This window comes from Macaca nemestrina, chromosome 9, assembly GCF_043159975.1.
Source record: "Macaca nemestrina isolate mMacNem1 chromosome 9, mMacNem.hap1, whole genome shotgun sequence".
NCBI classification, from domain to species: domain Eukaryota; kingdom Metazoa; phylum Chordata; class Mammalia; order Primates; family Cercopithecidae; genus Macaca; species Macaca nemestrina.
In genome coordinates this window covers 66,828,393-66,844,361 of record NC_092133.1, presented here as the reverse complement: position 1 = coordinate 66,844,361, position 15,969 = coordinate 66,828,393, and the positions used below count along the sequence as shown (strand labels likewise).

The following is a 15,969-nucleotide window of genomic DNA, read 5'->3' as shown; positions in this document are numbered from 1 at the left end:
ATACTGAGCTGGTGTTGGGTGAAGGCCCAGGACCTCACCTCCCCAGAGGATGGGGAGTTGGTGTCTGGAGCAGCCTCGGAATGGGGGGTGCCGGGGGATTCTGGATTTGCCCGCCCCTCGCCAGCCCCAGGCCGGGACACGTCTGTACCTGCCAGCCCGCGGCTCCGGGGGGCATCCGTGCTCCTACGGCAGGCGCGCTGCGCCCGGACTGCGGGCGCCGAGTCAGGCAGCGGCGGGGCGCGCCCGGCGCGGGCTCTGGCTCCGGCTCGCTCCTCCCAACTTCCCCAGCCCATGCGGGGGCAGAGGCGGCTCCGGAGGTGGGCAGGCCAGGCGGACCCGGCGAGGCCACGCGAGAGGGAGCCCGCACTCACCACCAACTGGAGCTGAGCGCCCCGGCCCTTGCGCGCCGAGCTGCTGCCCCGCGCCCCGCGTCCCCAGCGCCGAGGGGCGGATCCGGCCAGGCCGCCAATCACCGCGTCCGCCCCCGCCCGGACCGCGAGCCCCGGCCCCACCGCGAGGGGCGGGGGGCTCGGATTTAAAGACACACTCACCCCAGCCGCGACCCCCGGGCGGGCGGAACGCGGGCCCCACCTTCCCCGGCCGCGCTTCCTCCCTCCGCGAGGAGGAAAAGTTTGGGGCGGGGGAGACTGCCCGGGAAGCCAGTTCCTCTTCCCTCGTCGCTAGTGCGACTCCTTCTGGAAGACACCCAAACCCTACATCCAGCCTCCTGGCTGCGAGAGGCAGCAGCGCTCTGGGCGCCACACCCCGTCCCGGACGCCGGCTACCCGCGAGACCCGCTGGCCTGGCTTCCCTCGCTCCTCTCTGCTTTACAGGCAGGCCGAGCCTCGGCGGGACCGAGCCCAGCACGTGGGCTCCAGGCTGGCCTCGCTGTGCTGTGCGACGGGAGCTAGAAGATAGTGCGCCCTGGACTTTTGCCTCCCAAGCAGACTGTCCTCCCAAGCAGGGGCTCCTCCCACGCCCCGGGGTCCTAAGAAAACGCGCCCCTCGGCCCCCAGAGGCGAAAGGAGAACGGCAGAGCAGAGTTTTGGATGGAGAGGGGTCCCTCTGCCCCCACCCCATCATGCGGTTTCAGGCAGTGACCCGCACCATAAGCCTGCCCCCCACCACCCCTCACCGCACCTGCGCGGACTAGCACTAGGTGGCAGCCAGCCCCGACGGCCCCACACGCCCCCGCGAGCACGTGGGTGAATGCACCCACGTGCATGCGTTCACTCCTCGCTGGCTGGTGCTTCCTAGCGGAGAGATGGGCTTTGTTGTGGTTGGTGAGTCACTTCCTCCCTCTCGCGGCTCCACACTCGGGAAATCCTTCTTTCTCACCTGTTACCACGTGCCTCACCCCCATTCGGGATGGAGCGGGATTTGGGCGAGCTGGGGTTGCCCCAGAATGAAGGCAGTGTAGGCACCACCTCTGTCAGGCTGGAGAGTGCTGGGCTGGGAGAGGGGAACACATTCCCCATGACCCCTAAGAATAACTGAAGACAAGAGAAATGACTCATTGTGGTGGTCTCACCATGTCCCCAGCACCTAGCTCTTAAGTGCTTCGCGATGTTGTAAGGTCAATACTTTTCTGATCCCTATTTTAATAAATGAGGAAACAGGCCCAGGGAAACTTGCCCTCAGCTCCATACCTCCTCCTGTGCCACCCAAGGTGTGTGAAAAACGACAGCAGCAGAGAAAATCCCATAGTGGCCTTGGGAAACAGACCTGACCTTCAGAGTTCAGCAGAGCTAGGCTCAAAGTGGCTCACAATTTACTGGCTGTGTGGTCTGGGAAAAGTAATGTAAGTTCTCAGATTCCCAACTTCTGCATCCATAAGATGGCTTCATCCTCCTTCAAAGAGGTGTTTGAGAAGCCAGTGAGCTGGGCAAGTAATGTCCAGGCATCATGTGTGGCACACTGTAGGACTCCATCCTGGGCCACAGTTTCCTTCCTCCTTCTTCTTGCCACAGCCACGTATCCCATCCTGCCCCCTGCCAGACTCCCCAACTGAAGCCTGCCATCCTGAGGATGCATTCCAGGATAATGCCCTCCTCTAGGTCAGGACTAAGGCAGGGGCAGGCATGTGTGTGAGCAGATGCAAAATACACATTTACACACATGTGCATGCATACGCACACATGTATACACATACATGTACATATATGTATGCCGATGCACATATATACATTATAAACATGCATATAGGTATGCATGCACATATATATACATACACAAACATAGCACATACACATATGCACATACACACATACAAATATACACACTTTGCTTCCCCTCACCTCACCCCCTGCCCGGCAGATGCTGGAATCCATGACTGTGTGCCTCTCTAGCTCCCAGAGAACAAAAGCTATGTCCTACCTGTGCCTGACCTGTCTTTTGGTCCACAGCACAGTGCCTGGCACGTCTTCATACGTTCATTTGTACTCACCACACACACAGTAGGTGTTCCTGTTGAACCAAGCAGAAAAGCCCAGGACAAAGATGTTCTCAGGAAAGCCTGCAGTCACAACCCTTCTGGCTCTAACAGCCTCAGGGTTCAGCTGGTAGGTAGGGGGCTGAGGGCTTGGAGGTTCCTCGGGGTCAGGCCACAGACTGCATCCAAACCACAGTGCCCAGCCTCACCAGCCCACCACCAGCCCCTCCAGAGGGCCTGCCAAGTCCCTACTCAGAATAGCAAGTCCTGCAGCCCTGGCCATCTGCTGGCCATGGGGCTAGGAGAGTTCCTGCAACCCCAAGAAAGATTCGCAGTCAGATCTGCCCCGCCCTGGGCCTGGGAGGGGAACAACGACTGAATGTTGAAGGCCACAGAGCAGCCCTGGGTACACCCAAGAGAAGGTACTCTGCTGTCTCCCCAGCCCCAGGCAGGAAGAAAGAATCAGTCAAGCCAGCTCTCACTTGAGCCAATTTGAGCAGCTCAAACTGCAGCAGAAGATTCCTGAGAAATCTGGAAGCTCAGAGGAGAAGCCCAAAATCCCCTGAGAAAAGATTCATGGGTCCCAGACCAGGATCTCAGGAAGGAGAGAAGTCGGGACTGACCCTCACTCACCCAGCACTCCACCAGCACTGCCAGCACCCACCTCCCACACACACAAGCGCCCAAGACACCATGTTATCATGCTTGTGTTGTTCGTGTGTGAACTCATATTTGCAGGGATCCATGTTTGTGCAAGTGTCTAGTGGGAGCGAGTGTGGCTTTATGAGTGAGCATGGGTGTATGTGTGTTTACGTGTAGCGCACACACGAAGCACCTGCCACAGTCCAAAACCAGACGAGCTGCTGCTGCAAAGAATGTAAGTAACCTGTTACTCACACCCCGACAGACTCGCCTGTGGCCGTCCACTGCCCTGTCAGCCCAAGCAAGGTGCTGGTGCTCTCAGGAGAGAGCTCCCAAGTTCAGTCCCTGGGCAGAAACATGAGCTGTGGGAACCCCAGATTCCCTTGAGAGAACGCTTAAACCAAAAATTATTTCCTGACAGGCACAAATGACTCGCTGGAAAGCAGAGGAGCTGGATTCAAACCAGCAAAGATGAATCCTGATCAAAGACAGGAAACAGGCCCTAGCTGCTCTTCCCCTGACATCTGCCACAGCTGGGGAACACTGGGCCTGAGGAGTGGACAACATCAGAACACGGGCCGGCCTGGCCTTGCTCCTTGTAACTGCATTACTGCCAAGAACAGGAATCATGTGCACCCTCCAGGGTGGGAGTTTTGGGGCCTGCGATTTCCCCCTGAGCCCAGTGGTCTCTGAGCTTCAGGCAAACTCATCCCTGATGCCTGAGTCCCCACACAGACAGATCCCCTGTCTGCCATCTGCCCTTCCAGGCCCACTGCCCCATCTCCAGCATCCAGCACTCCCATTTTTTCGGCCCCCTTCTGTGTGCAATCCTAAAGACAAGGGCTTTAAGCAGGGCAGACCTGGGCTTGGATCTAGCCACAGCAACTTTACCACCATGTGACCCCATGCTACAAGTTACCACATTGCTCCAAGTCTCCTCATTTGTAAAATGATGCGAAGAGCAGTTCTTGCTTCCTGGGAAAGTCTGGAGGATAAAAGGTGCTTGGCACTCAGCCAGTACTTACTGATGACAGCTGTTCCTGTCATTGCTGTTGCCACCCAAGCTCAAACTATGACCTAGCCCTGAACCTGCCAGGGCAGAGGGGTGTTTGGAGCCTGAGTTCAGGTTCCTCCTCCAGGCAATTTGCCTTGGACTCCTCCCCTATCTGCCCATGGGATCTCTGTCCACTCAGGACTCCTTCCCCTCCCTTCCCTGCCAGGCACTGGGACCCGAGCACCCCCGCCTGGCACAGGATACATGTTCGGTTATCAGCATCATACTATGGGCAGGATTATTCATTTAATTGGTTATACCCTTCTTTGGGTCTAAGCCTAAGGATTACATCCCCCAACTCCCAAATTCACACACAAGATTCAAACCTTTTTTTTTACCAAGACCCAAAGTAAGAAATACATTTTACACCGGGGCCGGCTACACAGTTATGTGAATGTGTGTTATTCACAAAAAACGCTTAGCCTTACTGCATTGGATGCATCCTGCTTCCTTCGACAGAGCCTCAGGCTGGAGTGCAGTGGCGGTGGCACAATCTCGGCTCACTGCTGCCTCCACCTCCTGGGTTCAAGCAATTCTCCTGCCTCAGCCTCCCAAGTAGCTAGAATTACAGGTTCCCGCCACCATGGCCAGCTAATTTTTGTATTTTTAGTAGAGACAGGGTTTCACCATGTTGGCCAGGCTGGTCTTGAACTCCTGACCTCAGGTGATCCACCTGCCTCGGCCGCCCAAAGTGTTGGGATTACAGGTGTGAGCCACCACGCACAGCCCTCTAATCTATCTTATTCTATTTCGTTTTGTTATTGCTGACTGCAGGGCACTACACTGATTTTGCCCGTGACCTGCAGTTTGAACATGCTGCACAGAACAATGAGATTCCTAAGAGCAGGCACCAGATCTTGCTTCCCTCCCTCCCCACGGGACTACTTAAAGGCCTGACTGAAGAGCACCCAGGACATGTGGCAGGAGGGTGATTCTAGCTCCAGAACATTCTTCAGGTTCTACAGGGAGATGCTCCATCAGATCAAGAGAGAAAAGGAGGGAGGAATCCTGGCTCATTCATTCCACAAATATATTTCATTCATTTATTTAGTCAGTCAGGCAGGGTACTGTTTCTCACACCTGTAATCCCAGCACTTTGGGAGGCTGAGGCGGGTGGATCACCTGAGGTCAGGAGTTCGAGACCAGCCTGGCCAACATGGTGAAACCCCATCTCTACTAAAAATACAAAAAAATTAGCCAGGCATAGTGGCACGCCCCTGTAATCCCAGCTACGTGGCAGGCTGAGGCATGAGAATTGCTTGAAACTGGGAGGCAGAGGTTGCAGTGAGCTGAGATCATGCCACTGCACTCCAGCCGGGGCAACAGAATAAGACTCTGTCTCAATTTAAAAAAAAAAAAAAAATTAGTCAGTCTGTCAACAAACATTTATGGAGCCCCTTCTATATTCCAAGACTGTCCTATCCCCTGAGAAGTGAATGAGGCAGACAAGTTCCTGCCTTCATGGAACTGACATTTTAGTGGGCTGGGAGGACAGTAAACAAGTACACAACAAAAAAAGAAGGATCATTTCTTCTGGCCCCTGCAGGGCTGTCGGGGAGAGAGTGAGGGCCCATAGATAGACAGCTGGCCCCTGTCTGAGGGAGAGTGCTCAAACACCCAAGCTCCATGTGGAAATGCTCTTTAAGTACCCACTATGTGCCTGACCCTGGGCTCAGGACACAGAGATGAGTAAAACCCTGCCCTGCCCTCGAGGTGCTCACAGACCTGTGGGAAAGGCAGACAAGTCTCGGATCATTTCAGAGCCCTGTGTTTCCTGCAGGGTCGGGGTGGGACCAGGGTGCTGGAGAAGCACGATTGGTGGCACACAGCAGGACAGGATGCAGGACCTTCCAGGGCAGCTCGGGGTGGGGAGACGTGGGTGCATTCAAGGGCCCTGCCATCTCTAGCAACATATGGAGGTTTGTTCTGGCTTCTGCATCAGACAGACGTGAGTTTTCATTTGGTTTCTGCCACTTAGCTGTGTGACCTCAGGCAAGTCACTTAATGTCTCTGAGTCTCAGTTTCCACATCTATAAAATGGGGATAGTCATACCTACCTTGATGAGTTTTGAGATCAAATGAACTAATAAATTTAAAATTGTTATCGAATAGCTGTCTGAGAGGAAGCTCATAATAGGAGTTGTGGTTATCAACATCAGAAGATTTCTCTCCAAGGCTTGGTCCTTCTGCCCACACCTCCTCGCTCTCTGAGCCAGCACTTGTACAGAGCCCCCTGGGGCATGCAGAGACTCTCCAACCCCTACTGCCATCAGAAAGGTGGTCCAAGTGGCCTTCTACTGGGTCTCGCTGCAGAGTCCCCGGCTCTGGACACTGAGAAAGATGAGAGGTGGGAGAGGCTGCCAAACCCTGCAGCAGCGGGACCATCCATCCCTGAATAAACAGGCTGTCACCCCTTCCCTCCCACCCTCTCCCTCCTTTAAATAACTCAGATCTGGCCAGGCACAGTGGCTGGCGCCTGTAATCCCAGAACTTTGGGAGGCTGAGGCAGGCGGATCACCTGAGGTCAGGAGTTTGAGACCAGCCTGGCCAATGTGGTGAAATCCCATCTCTACTAAAAATACCAAAATTAGCCAGGCATGGTGGCAGGCGCCTGTAGTCCCAGCTACTGGGGAGGCTGAGGCAGGAGAATCACTTGAACCCGGGAGGTGGAGGTTGCAGTGAGCCGAGATTGCGTCATTGCACTCCAGCCTAGGCGACAAGAGCGAAACTCCGTCTCAATAAATAAATAAATAAATAAATAACTCAGATCTGTTGCCCAGTTGTCTCCAGGCAACACCACTCCAGGCTCCCAAGGATGTCTAACTCCGACAGAGCCATTTATGAAGACGCTGCAGGGGAGGTGGGGGTGGGGAAAGGGTCAGGGATCTACAGAGGCTGGGCCTGACACAACCTCCCAGGGGCTTTCACGTGACGAGCTCCAAGGCTGACACTGCTGTAAGCTAGCGGACACTTGGAGGGGTTGCTTACCAGGCACATTCGAAAGGCTGAAGCCCATAGACTTGCTAGGAAGGTCCGAGACTCTGTGAAGCTTTGGGCACGAAGAAGCTGAAGCGGTGCCTTGGAAAGGCCAGGGTTCAGTTTCCTGCATGCCAGGCTCAGTGCCAACCCTCGCTGGCTGTGTTATCCCAGCCAGGCCACCACTCTGAGTCTCAAAGAACCTGAGTGCTAGAAGACAGCTTTGCTGATGGGTGGGAAAGAGACATTCTCACACTTTTCTGTCAGTATCCATGCAAATGACAAGGACACAGGCCCTCTGCCTCAGCAATTCCATCCCTAGGACTTTCACCTAAAAATGTGCTTGCATGTGTGCAAACTGACAACTGAACAAGGCTATTCATAGTTTGAGTGAGATGATGAAAGAGAAGATTGAAAAGTCTTTCAATAGAGAGATGATTAGCTAAACTATGGAACATCCAAAATGAGGAACACCATGCAGCTATTTTAAAACCCAAGGCAGATGTATGTAGGCTGAGAAAAAATGCTTGCTACAGTAAGGGGCAAGGTTCAGAGGTGGACATGGACAAGGATGGCCACAGTGGTGTTGACCATGACAGTGGGTGCTGGAGGCAGCCTCGGTATCTGTCTCTAGGGTGATGAATAAGTCACATGGATTCCAACCACAGAATCCTGTCCAACAGTTACACCCACCCAGGTGCATACACAGAAATATGCAGTGAGCTTGGAAACCCAGTATCCAGGGATAAGAGTAATAAATGTATAATACTATTGAGGCTGGACGAGGTGGTCATGCCTATAATCCCAGCACTTTGGGAGGCCAAGGCCAATGGATAACCTGAGGTCAGGAGTTCAAGACCAGCCTGGCTAACGTGGAGAAACCCCGTCTCTACTAAAAATACAAAAATTCCCTGGGCGTCTTGGTGCATGCCTGTAGTTCCAGCTACTTGGGAGGCTGAGGCAGGAGAATCGCTTGAACCCAGGAGGCAGAGTTGCAGTTAGCTGAGATCACGCCACTGCACTCCAGCCTGGGTGACAGAGTAAGATCCTGTGTCAAAAAATAAAATAAAATAATAAACCACACTTACACTCATAGGCTTGTATACACACGGTCAACCTCTGGAAGGCTGTAGAAGAGGCTGGAAAGAGGACTTAGTCCTAAAAGGGACTGGGGCCTGGGAGAGGGGAGCAGACTGACGTCCCACTATCCTACTGTATAGTTGAGTTTTTTACATCATGCATTTCTGACATTCTAATAATTAAGTCATTTGTCATTTTAATTTGGAACGTTCTTACATATGTACAAATGTAGAGAGTAGTATAATCGATTCTATGTACCCGTTGTCCAGATATGACAGTTATCAAGATTTTGCCACACTTGCTTCATCTACTGTTTTCCATTTCCTTGTTGGAGTGTTTTAAAGCAGCCCCCAAATATCACACCATTCACTCCTTCCTCCATCAGAATACAACAGACATAACAAATGCAATTTAAAGAAACAGAGTCAGGGCCGGGCATGGTGGTTCATGCCTGTAATCCCAGTACTTTGGGATGCCGAGGCGGGCAGATCACCTGAGGTCAGGAGTTTGAGACCAGCCTGGCCAACATGGTGAAACCATGTTCCTACTAAAAATACAAAAATTAACCAGGCGTGGCGGCAGGCACCTGTAGTCCTAGCTACTCGGGAGGCTGAGGCAGGAGAATCGCTTGAACCTGGGGGCCAGAGGTTGCAGTGAGTCAAGATTACGCCACTGCACTCCAGCCTGGGTGACAGAGCAAGACTCTGTCTCAAAAAAAAAAAAAAAAGAAAAGAAAAAAGAAACAGTCTGAGAAGCAAGTCAGTGCACCCTGCCAGACCTGGAGCAGCCCTGTACTAAGCCCCCTTGCCTCTGCTTGACCATTCCCAGCAATAAGGAGTCACAACCTGACTCAGTCTCCTTCCTTGTGGTGCTGACTGAGATCTAGGCTTCTCAGAAGGCACAGACACCAGCCAGTCCACCCACCCTTTGCATCTTGCAGGCACCCAGCAGCAGGCAGGGGTGGCCCAGGGGAACCCAGCCCAGCTTATCGGCCCGCTCACCTCTACAGCAAACTCAGAAGCATAATGTATGCAATGCACATTCACTTCAACTAGCAGATGCGGGAGCTCCGCTGGCTTGGAAGGCCCCTCCAGACACCCCCAGACAATCCAAGACAGGCATTCACGGTCCGGCAGTTCGGCAGTTCGGAGTAAACAGTTGTTCCCCAGCCTGCCTGTGTATGCATTTGAATCACTGGCAGAGGGGTTACACGACAGACTCCCAGGCTCCGCCCAGCCCTCCTCAGCCAGAATCTCCAGAGCTGAGCCTGGGAAAGCCCGCTAGGAGGGTGTAAGGCCATGGTAGAGTGTTTCACATTTGAGAATCCATGTTCCAAGGGACTCCGAGGTTTTCCTCTGGCTGATAGGCCAATCTGACCCTTAGCCGCCTGCCAGCCTGGGGGGTGAGATGTTCCCAACTCCAGCTGGCAGGGGCCCAGCAATGCCAGCTCCTCTTAAGGGTGTGCTGGCCAAGGCTCAGAAGGAACACATGCAGCCCTAAATCCAAGGTGCCTTCCGCAGCTAGAGGTAATGGATTCAGAGATGGTACTGTGCCCCCTCCACTGTGGGTAGACAAAGGCAAGCTTTAAAGCCAGGCTGCCGGATTTAAATCCCAGCTCTGTCCCTTACCAGCTGTGTGCCCCGAGTCTCAGTCTCTTCATCTATATAGGCCATAATAAGAGTCCTGCCTCAGGAGAATCGCTTGAACCTGGGAGGCAGAGGTTGCAATGAGCCAAGATCACACCACTGCACTCCAGCCTGGGCGACAGAGTGAGACTATCTCAAAAAAAAAATACACACACACACACACACATACACATACACACACACACAGAGTCCCGCCTCATGGGCTAGGGTGAGGCTGCTGTGCTCTGCCCACTACACCCCGTCCATAAGAAGTCCTGGGCAGGGGCTCCTTGTGGGACAAAGGCAGGGAATGGGGGCTCCACACTTGAGTTCTAGGGAAAGAAAGTTTCCTTAAAAACTTTGCCTGGTGACCAGGTGCGGTGGCTCAAGCCTGTAATCCCAGCACTTTGGGAGGCCGAGCTGGATGGATCACCTGAGGTCAGGAGTTCGAGCCCATCCTGGCCAATGTGGTGAAACCTCGTCTCTATTAAAAATACAAAAATTAGCTGGGTGTGGTCGTGGGCGCCTGTAATCTCAGATACCCAGGAAGCTGACTGAGGCAGGAGAATCACTTGAATCCGGGAGGTGGAGGTTGCAGTGAGCCGAGATCTCGCCATTGTACTCCAGCCTGGACGACAAGAGCGAAACTACATCTCAAAAAAAAAACCTTGCTTGGTGGACTGCACCTGCCTTCTTCCTAGTAAGAGAGGCAACTACCCTGACAGAGGGAAGCCCAGGGGCCAGGCTCCATAAGGGCCATCACGACAGGTCAAGGCCCCTGACCAGGCTTCTGGAAACTAGAATCCTCGTCTCATTCCTGCCTTCCCATGTTTACATTGGGAAAGCCAAGGAGCCTCTCAGCCTCAGTCTCCTCATCTATAAAATGGGATAAATAACCCCTGCCTTGTGCGTTATCACAAGGTACTGTCCTCAGACCCCATCAGTGGGAGGTGGCGGGGGCGGGGGGGGAGCGGGTAAACTGCCCATTTGGTGGCAGGTGGCGAACTTCCGATAACTCAGGGACATTGTCACAATGAGCCCCAGGGCACTCCTTCCATGAAAATCAGGGTGGGGAGCTCATAGTGAGGAGTTAATCTAACTGCCCACCTCATCCAAGAATCCCCTCCATGCACTCCTGTCCTGTCCTGGGTGTGTTCTGAGTGCTGGCTACTGTGTCAGAATCATGATCTCACTCCTCACAAAACCCCTAGAGCAAATTCCATTGCTATCCTCATTTTATAAATGAAGGAATTGAGGCACACAGCAATTGAGGAACTTGCTCAATGTCCCCCAGCCCTCTCTGACTCCAGAGCTCTTGTGTTCGGCTACTAAACTGCTGCCTGACTTGAATCCTCCCAGTGACAGGGATCTCACTCCTTCAGAGGCCATCCGCTTCTGAGATGTGTGCTGGGTGTTAGGATGTCCTTCACCTTTCTCCACACGTGAGCCCGACATCCACTTCTCAGTGGCTCCCCTCACTCTCCAGCTAGTCTTTTACTTCCCCTTGCCTCCCACCCCCCACCTCTGCCACTGGGACCACCAGAGCATAGGTACCTCCTCCCAGGGGGCTGCCTCTCAAATATTTGAGAAACACCATCTCATACCCCGACCCCCAGGCTTCTCCAGCTAAACATCCGAGGACTTTCAAAGGCTGGTGGGAACCTCTAGGACCAGAATAGGCCTTAATTGTGATTCTACCTCCAGCTCCCCAGGGGACCTCTTTCCCAAGGGGGTCAAAAAGAGAATGAAACCCTGCTTTCTCTCAACACTCAACACCTCCCATACCCCCCAGAAGCTGGTCTCCTGGCTCTGACTTCACACCTACCTGACGTTTGACACTTAGAGACCTGTGGACAAGTCCCTTTCTGCACCCACTAGGCCCGCCCGTCAGTTGTCCCCAACTTCAAGTCTCTGAAGAGGGTGCAGGAGTGGGCTGCTGCTGGCAGGAGGAAGCGAAATCGTTAAAATGCCCACTGTTTCCTTACAGGGAGAGAGGGCGAGTCCAGGATGGTGGGCTGGGGTGGCTGTGGAAGGAAGGAAAGGGCCCATGCAGGGGACTCTCGAAGCCCTGGCAGCATCCCGGAGGTGGACTTGCTAAGTCTGCCTGCCCCGGGGCCCTTGCTTTCTCCCCTCAAATTCCTGCCCCTTCTCCTCAGAGTGTTCCACATTCTCTCACGTTCTCTTACAACTTCCCCCACGCTTCTCAAGGAGGGCATCTGCCATCTCCAAAAACCACTATTTTAAAAGCCTCGGTGATTGTTTAATGGGTAAGGAGTTCCAGCCTGAGAAGATGTAAAGGTTCTGGAGACGGATGGTGCTGATGGTTGCACAGTTACAAGAATGTACTTAATGCCACTGTAGTGTTTAATTAAAAATCGTTAAAATGGCCGGGCATGGTGGCTCACACCTGTAATCCTGACACTTTGGGAGGCCGAAGTGGGCAGATCACCAGGTCAGGAGTTAGAGACCAGCCTGGCCAACATGGTGAAACCCCGTCTCTACTAAAAATACAAAAATTAGCCAGGCATGGTGGCGGGCGCCTATAATCTCAAGTACTCAGAGGCTGAGAAAGGAGAATCGCTTGAACCCAGGAGACAGAGGTTGCAGTGAGCCAAGATAGTGCCACTACACTCCAGCCTGAGCGACAGAGTGAGACTCTGCCTCAAAAAGCAAAAGAAAAAACAAAAGGTTAAAATGGCAAACTTTATGTTATGTATATTTTACCACAATTTTTTTTAAAGATAACCCACCAAATGCAAGAAAATAATTGTCCTCCTCCAACAAAAGGCCTCCCCACAAAGTCCCAAGGGTGCCTGAGGTCCTGTTCTGAATCAGGAAGACCAGCATGTGGAGGAGGTGGAGACCCTGGAGGTCTCAAAGCCCCTCTCCCCTCCAGCCTCCCCAGTAACAGCCCTGGGGCATGGGGCAGGATCAGAACAGTAAAGGGCAAGAGACTCCCCGTCCAAACCCCACTCAGAAGAGCAGAGCTAAAAGGAGCCAGAGAGGGAGTACCTGGCCCAAAGTTAACAGCAAGTTAACAATGAAACTGGGGCCTCAGAGGGTAAATGTCTGTGGGACCCTGGCAGGGGTTGAAAACAGAAGACCCGGACCTTTCTCCCTGCTGTCCTCCATCCTGAGGAGGGACCAGCCTAATCCAACTAGCCCCCTCAAGCTCTTCATTCACCTGTGAGTTCGGCATTCTGCCTGTGCAGCCTTGGCACGTGGAGGCTTTACCCCTCCCTGAGTGGCAGCGTGATGTCTTGGAGGGTGTCAGGCTTTGGAGTCAGACTGGCCTGCCTGAGTCCTGACTCCACTCTGTAAATATGTTTCTTAGACTCAGGCCCCTCACCTGTAAAACTAACATAATCACGCCTAATTGGCGGGGTTATTTTGAGGATGACGGCAAATGACATAATACCTATGGAGGACCTGATATATAGTAGGTGCTCAGTAAATATTCATTCTCTCCTCCTCCCTCCCTGGAACCCAGAGACTCTGCCTTCTGCAGAGTCAGCAGCACCAGTGTCAGCCCCTAACTGCCTGAGTAACCAGGGATAAGTCTATTCCCTTCTCTGAGCCTCAGTTTCCCCACCTGTAAAATGGAAGAGAACTAGGGGAACTTTCACCAGCATATATAAGCTGCTTAAAAGTGTATGTAGAGGCCGGGCATGGTGGCTCACTCCTGTAATCCCAGCACTTTGGAAGGCCAAGATGGGCGGATCTCCTGAGGCCAGGAGTTGGAGACCAGCCTGGCCAACATGGTGAAACCCCATCTCCACTAAAAGTACAAAAAATTAGCCAGGCATGGTGGTATGTGCCTGTAATCCCAGCTGCTTGGGAGGCTGAGGCAGGAGAATAGCTTGAATCTGGGAGGTGGAGACTGTAATGAGCCGAGACTGCACCACTGCACTCCAGCCTGGGTGACAGAGCGAAACCCCATCTTAAAAAAAAAAAAAAAAAAAAAAAAAAAAAAAAAGGAAGTACAGTTTTAGCCTGGAATACCCCAGCAACTGAAATGAGTGAATTGCTGATACAAAGCAACATTATGGATGAACATCACAAAGCTAATGATGAATGAAAGAAGCCAGGCCAGGCACAGTGGCTCATACCTGTAATACCAGTACTTTGGGAGGCCGAGGCGGACGGATCACCTGAGGTCAGGAGTTCAAGATCAGCCTGGCCAACATGATAAAACCCCATCTCAACTAAAAATACAAAAAAATTAGCTGGGTGTGGTGGCACATGCCTGTAATCCCAGCTACTCAGGGGGCTGAGGTGGAAGAATTGCTTGAACCCGGGAGGTAGAGGTTGCAGTGAGCCGAGATCATGCCACTGCACTCCAGCTTAGGCAACAAGAGTGAAACACTGTCTCAGAAAAAAGAAAAAAAAAAAAAAAAAAAAAAAACAAGGAAAAAGCCAGATACAAACAAGAACACAGCATAAGATCTCATCACTTATATGAAGTCCAGGGACAGGCAAAATTAGCCTATGACAATCATCAAGGCCAGAAGAGCAGCCCATGGGTGAGTGGCGACACTGACTGGGAGGGACCTGAGGGAAACTGCTGGGGTGCTATAGCTTGATCTGGATAGGGGTTATGCGGACAAATGCATGTGTGAAAACTCATCAAGTTGTAACTTTAGGATTAGTACATTTTATGTACTAATACACATTTTATGTGTATCTTCATCATCCCCTTCACCTACTAAGTTCAACCTCACTTCTTTCCACACCGGTCAAGTGTGGTCTGTCCTCAGGGCCTTTGCACTAGTTCATACGTCTTCCTAGAAGGCTCCCCATCCAGATCTTCCTTTCTTCCAGTTAGGTGTTTGCTTAAATGTCGCCTCCTTGGAGAGGCCTCCCCTGTCCCCACATCTGAAGCGGCCACTCAGTTCCTCCCTACTGCATCCCCCTATTGTAATTCTCAGACAGCACCTGTAGTCCTTATCTGATGTTTTCCTGGTTTTGTTTGCCTGTTTGTTTATTGTCTGTCTCCCTCCACTAGGATATTAGCTCCATGACAGCAGGAATGTATCCATCTGGGTTTAAATCTTGGCTTCACCTAGAGCAATGTCTGGCACACAGTGGGTACTAAATTAATATTATTAACTAGGTATTAATGTCTAGAGCAGGTAGAATTACGTCTGGAGACTTTACACTCCTCTCACCACCTCTTCTCCTCCAGGTGGTGAGTAGAGAGTAAAGTCATAATTCTACCTGCTCTACCTGTTCATTTTTTGTTTTTTGATTCACCCCACAAACATTCCAGAGAGACCTACAATGTGTTGGGTGCAACCTGAACTCTCCAGGAGTTCCCCATGGGGTAGAGGAAAAAGACCCACACCAGATCTTTCTTTTTTTTTTTTTTTTTTTTTTTTGAGACGGAGTCTCGCTGTGTCTCCCAGGCTGGAGTGCAGTGGCGTGATCTCGGCTCACTGCAAGCTCCGCCTCCCGGGTTCACGCCATTCTCCCGCCTCAGCCTCCCAAGTAGCTGAGACTACAGGCGCCCGCCACCACGCCCGGCTAGTTTTTTGTATTTTTAGTAGAGACGGGGTTTCACCATGTTAGCCAGGATAGTCTCGATCTCCTGACCTCGTGATCCACCCGCCTCGGCCTCCCAAAGTGCTGGGATTACAGGCTTGAGCCACCGCGCCCGGCCATACACGCCAGATCTTTCTAGTGGAGTGTGAGTGATGGACAATGGGGCATGTGTCCAGGCCTGGGGGAATGCCCAGAGTGAGTGGCTGGCTCAGTCTCCCAGTTCCCAGGGCTGGGAGCCCAAAAGGGCTCCTGGGTGTGGCCATGGATGCAGCCAAGTAACAGGAAAGCCTGTGCCTTGGCAGCAAGCCATCCCCTTCTAAAAAGCCAGAGAGCTCAGCCAAGGCCAGCCACTGTCCCCGCCTGCAGGCCCAATCACCTGCTGCCATGGCAACTTGTCTTGCCAAGCCAATGGTACTGGGCACAGGAGGCACAGTGCCAGGGGGCACAAGGCATCTGCCAGGCTCCCTTGTTCTGGCAAGGGAGGCACCTTGGCCAGCTCACGCCACAGCTGGGAGAGTTGTGTGTTGTTCCTGCATATGTGTGTGCATGCCCTGCACAAGCATGCACAATTGTGCCCAGTGCAACAGTGGGCAGCCTCTCCCCAGCTGAGACTGGGCTTC

General features: G+C 52.8%; 1 protein-coding gene across 7 annotated transcripts in view; it reads right to left on the bottom strand.

Moving 5' to 3' along the window:
* LOC105466070 (phosphatase domain containing paladin 1) overlaps positions 1–15,969 on the bottom strand; it is a 110,197-nt gene that overhangs the window by 90,183 nt on the left and 4,045 nt on the right. The window contains exon 1 of one of the 7 annotated variants that reach the window (XM_071069704.1): positions 2,447–2,687. The exons of 1 other annotated variant lie outside the window; for it this stretch is intronic. The gene's annotated coding sequence lies outside the window, so the exon portion shown is untranslated. Of the gene's footprint in view, positions 1–148; positions 444–551; positions 920–2,446; positions 2,688–15,969 lie in introns of those variants that run through there. 5 more of the 7 variants (XM_011714955.3, XM_011714952.2, XM_011714958.3 and 2 more) reach the window with 5 other exon arrangements.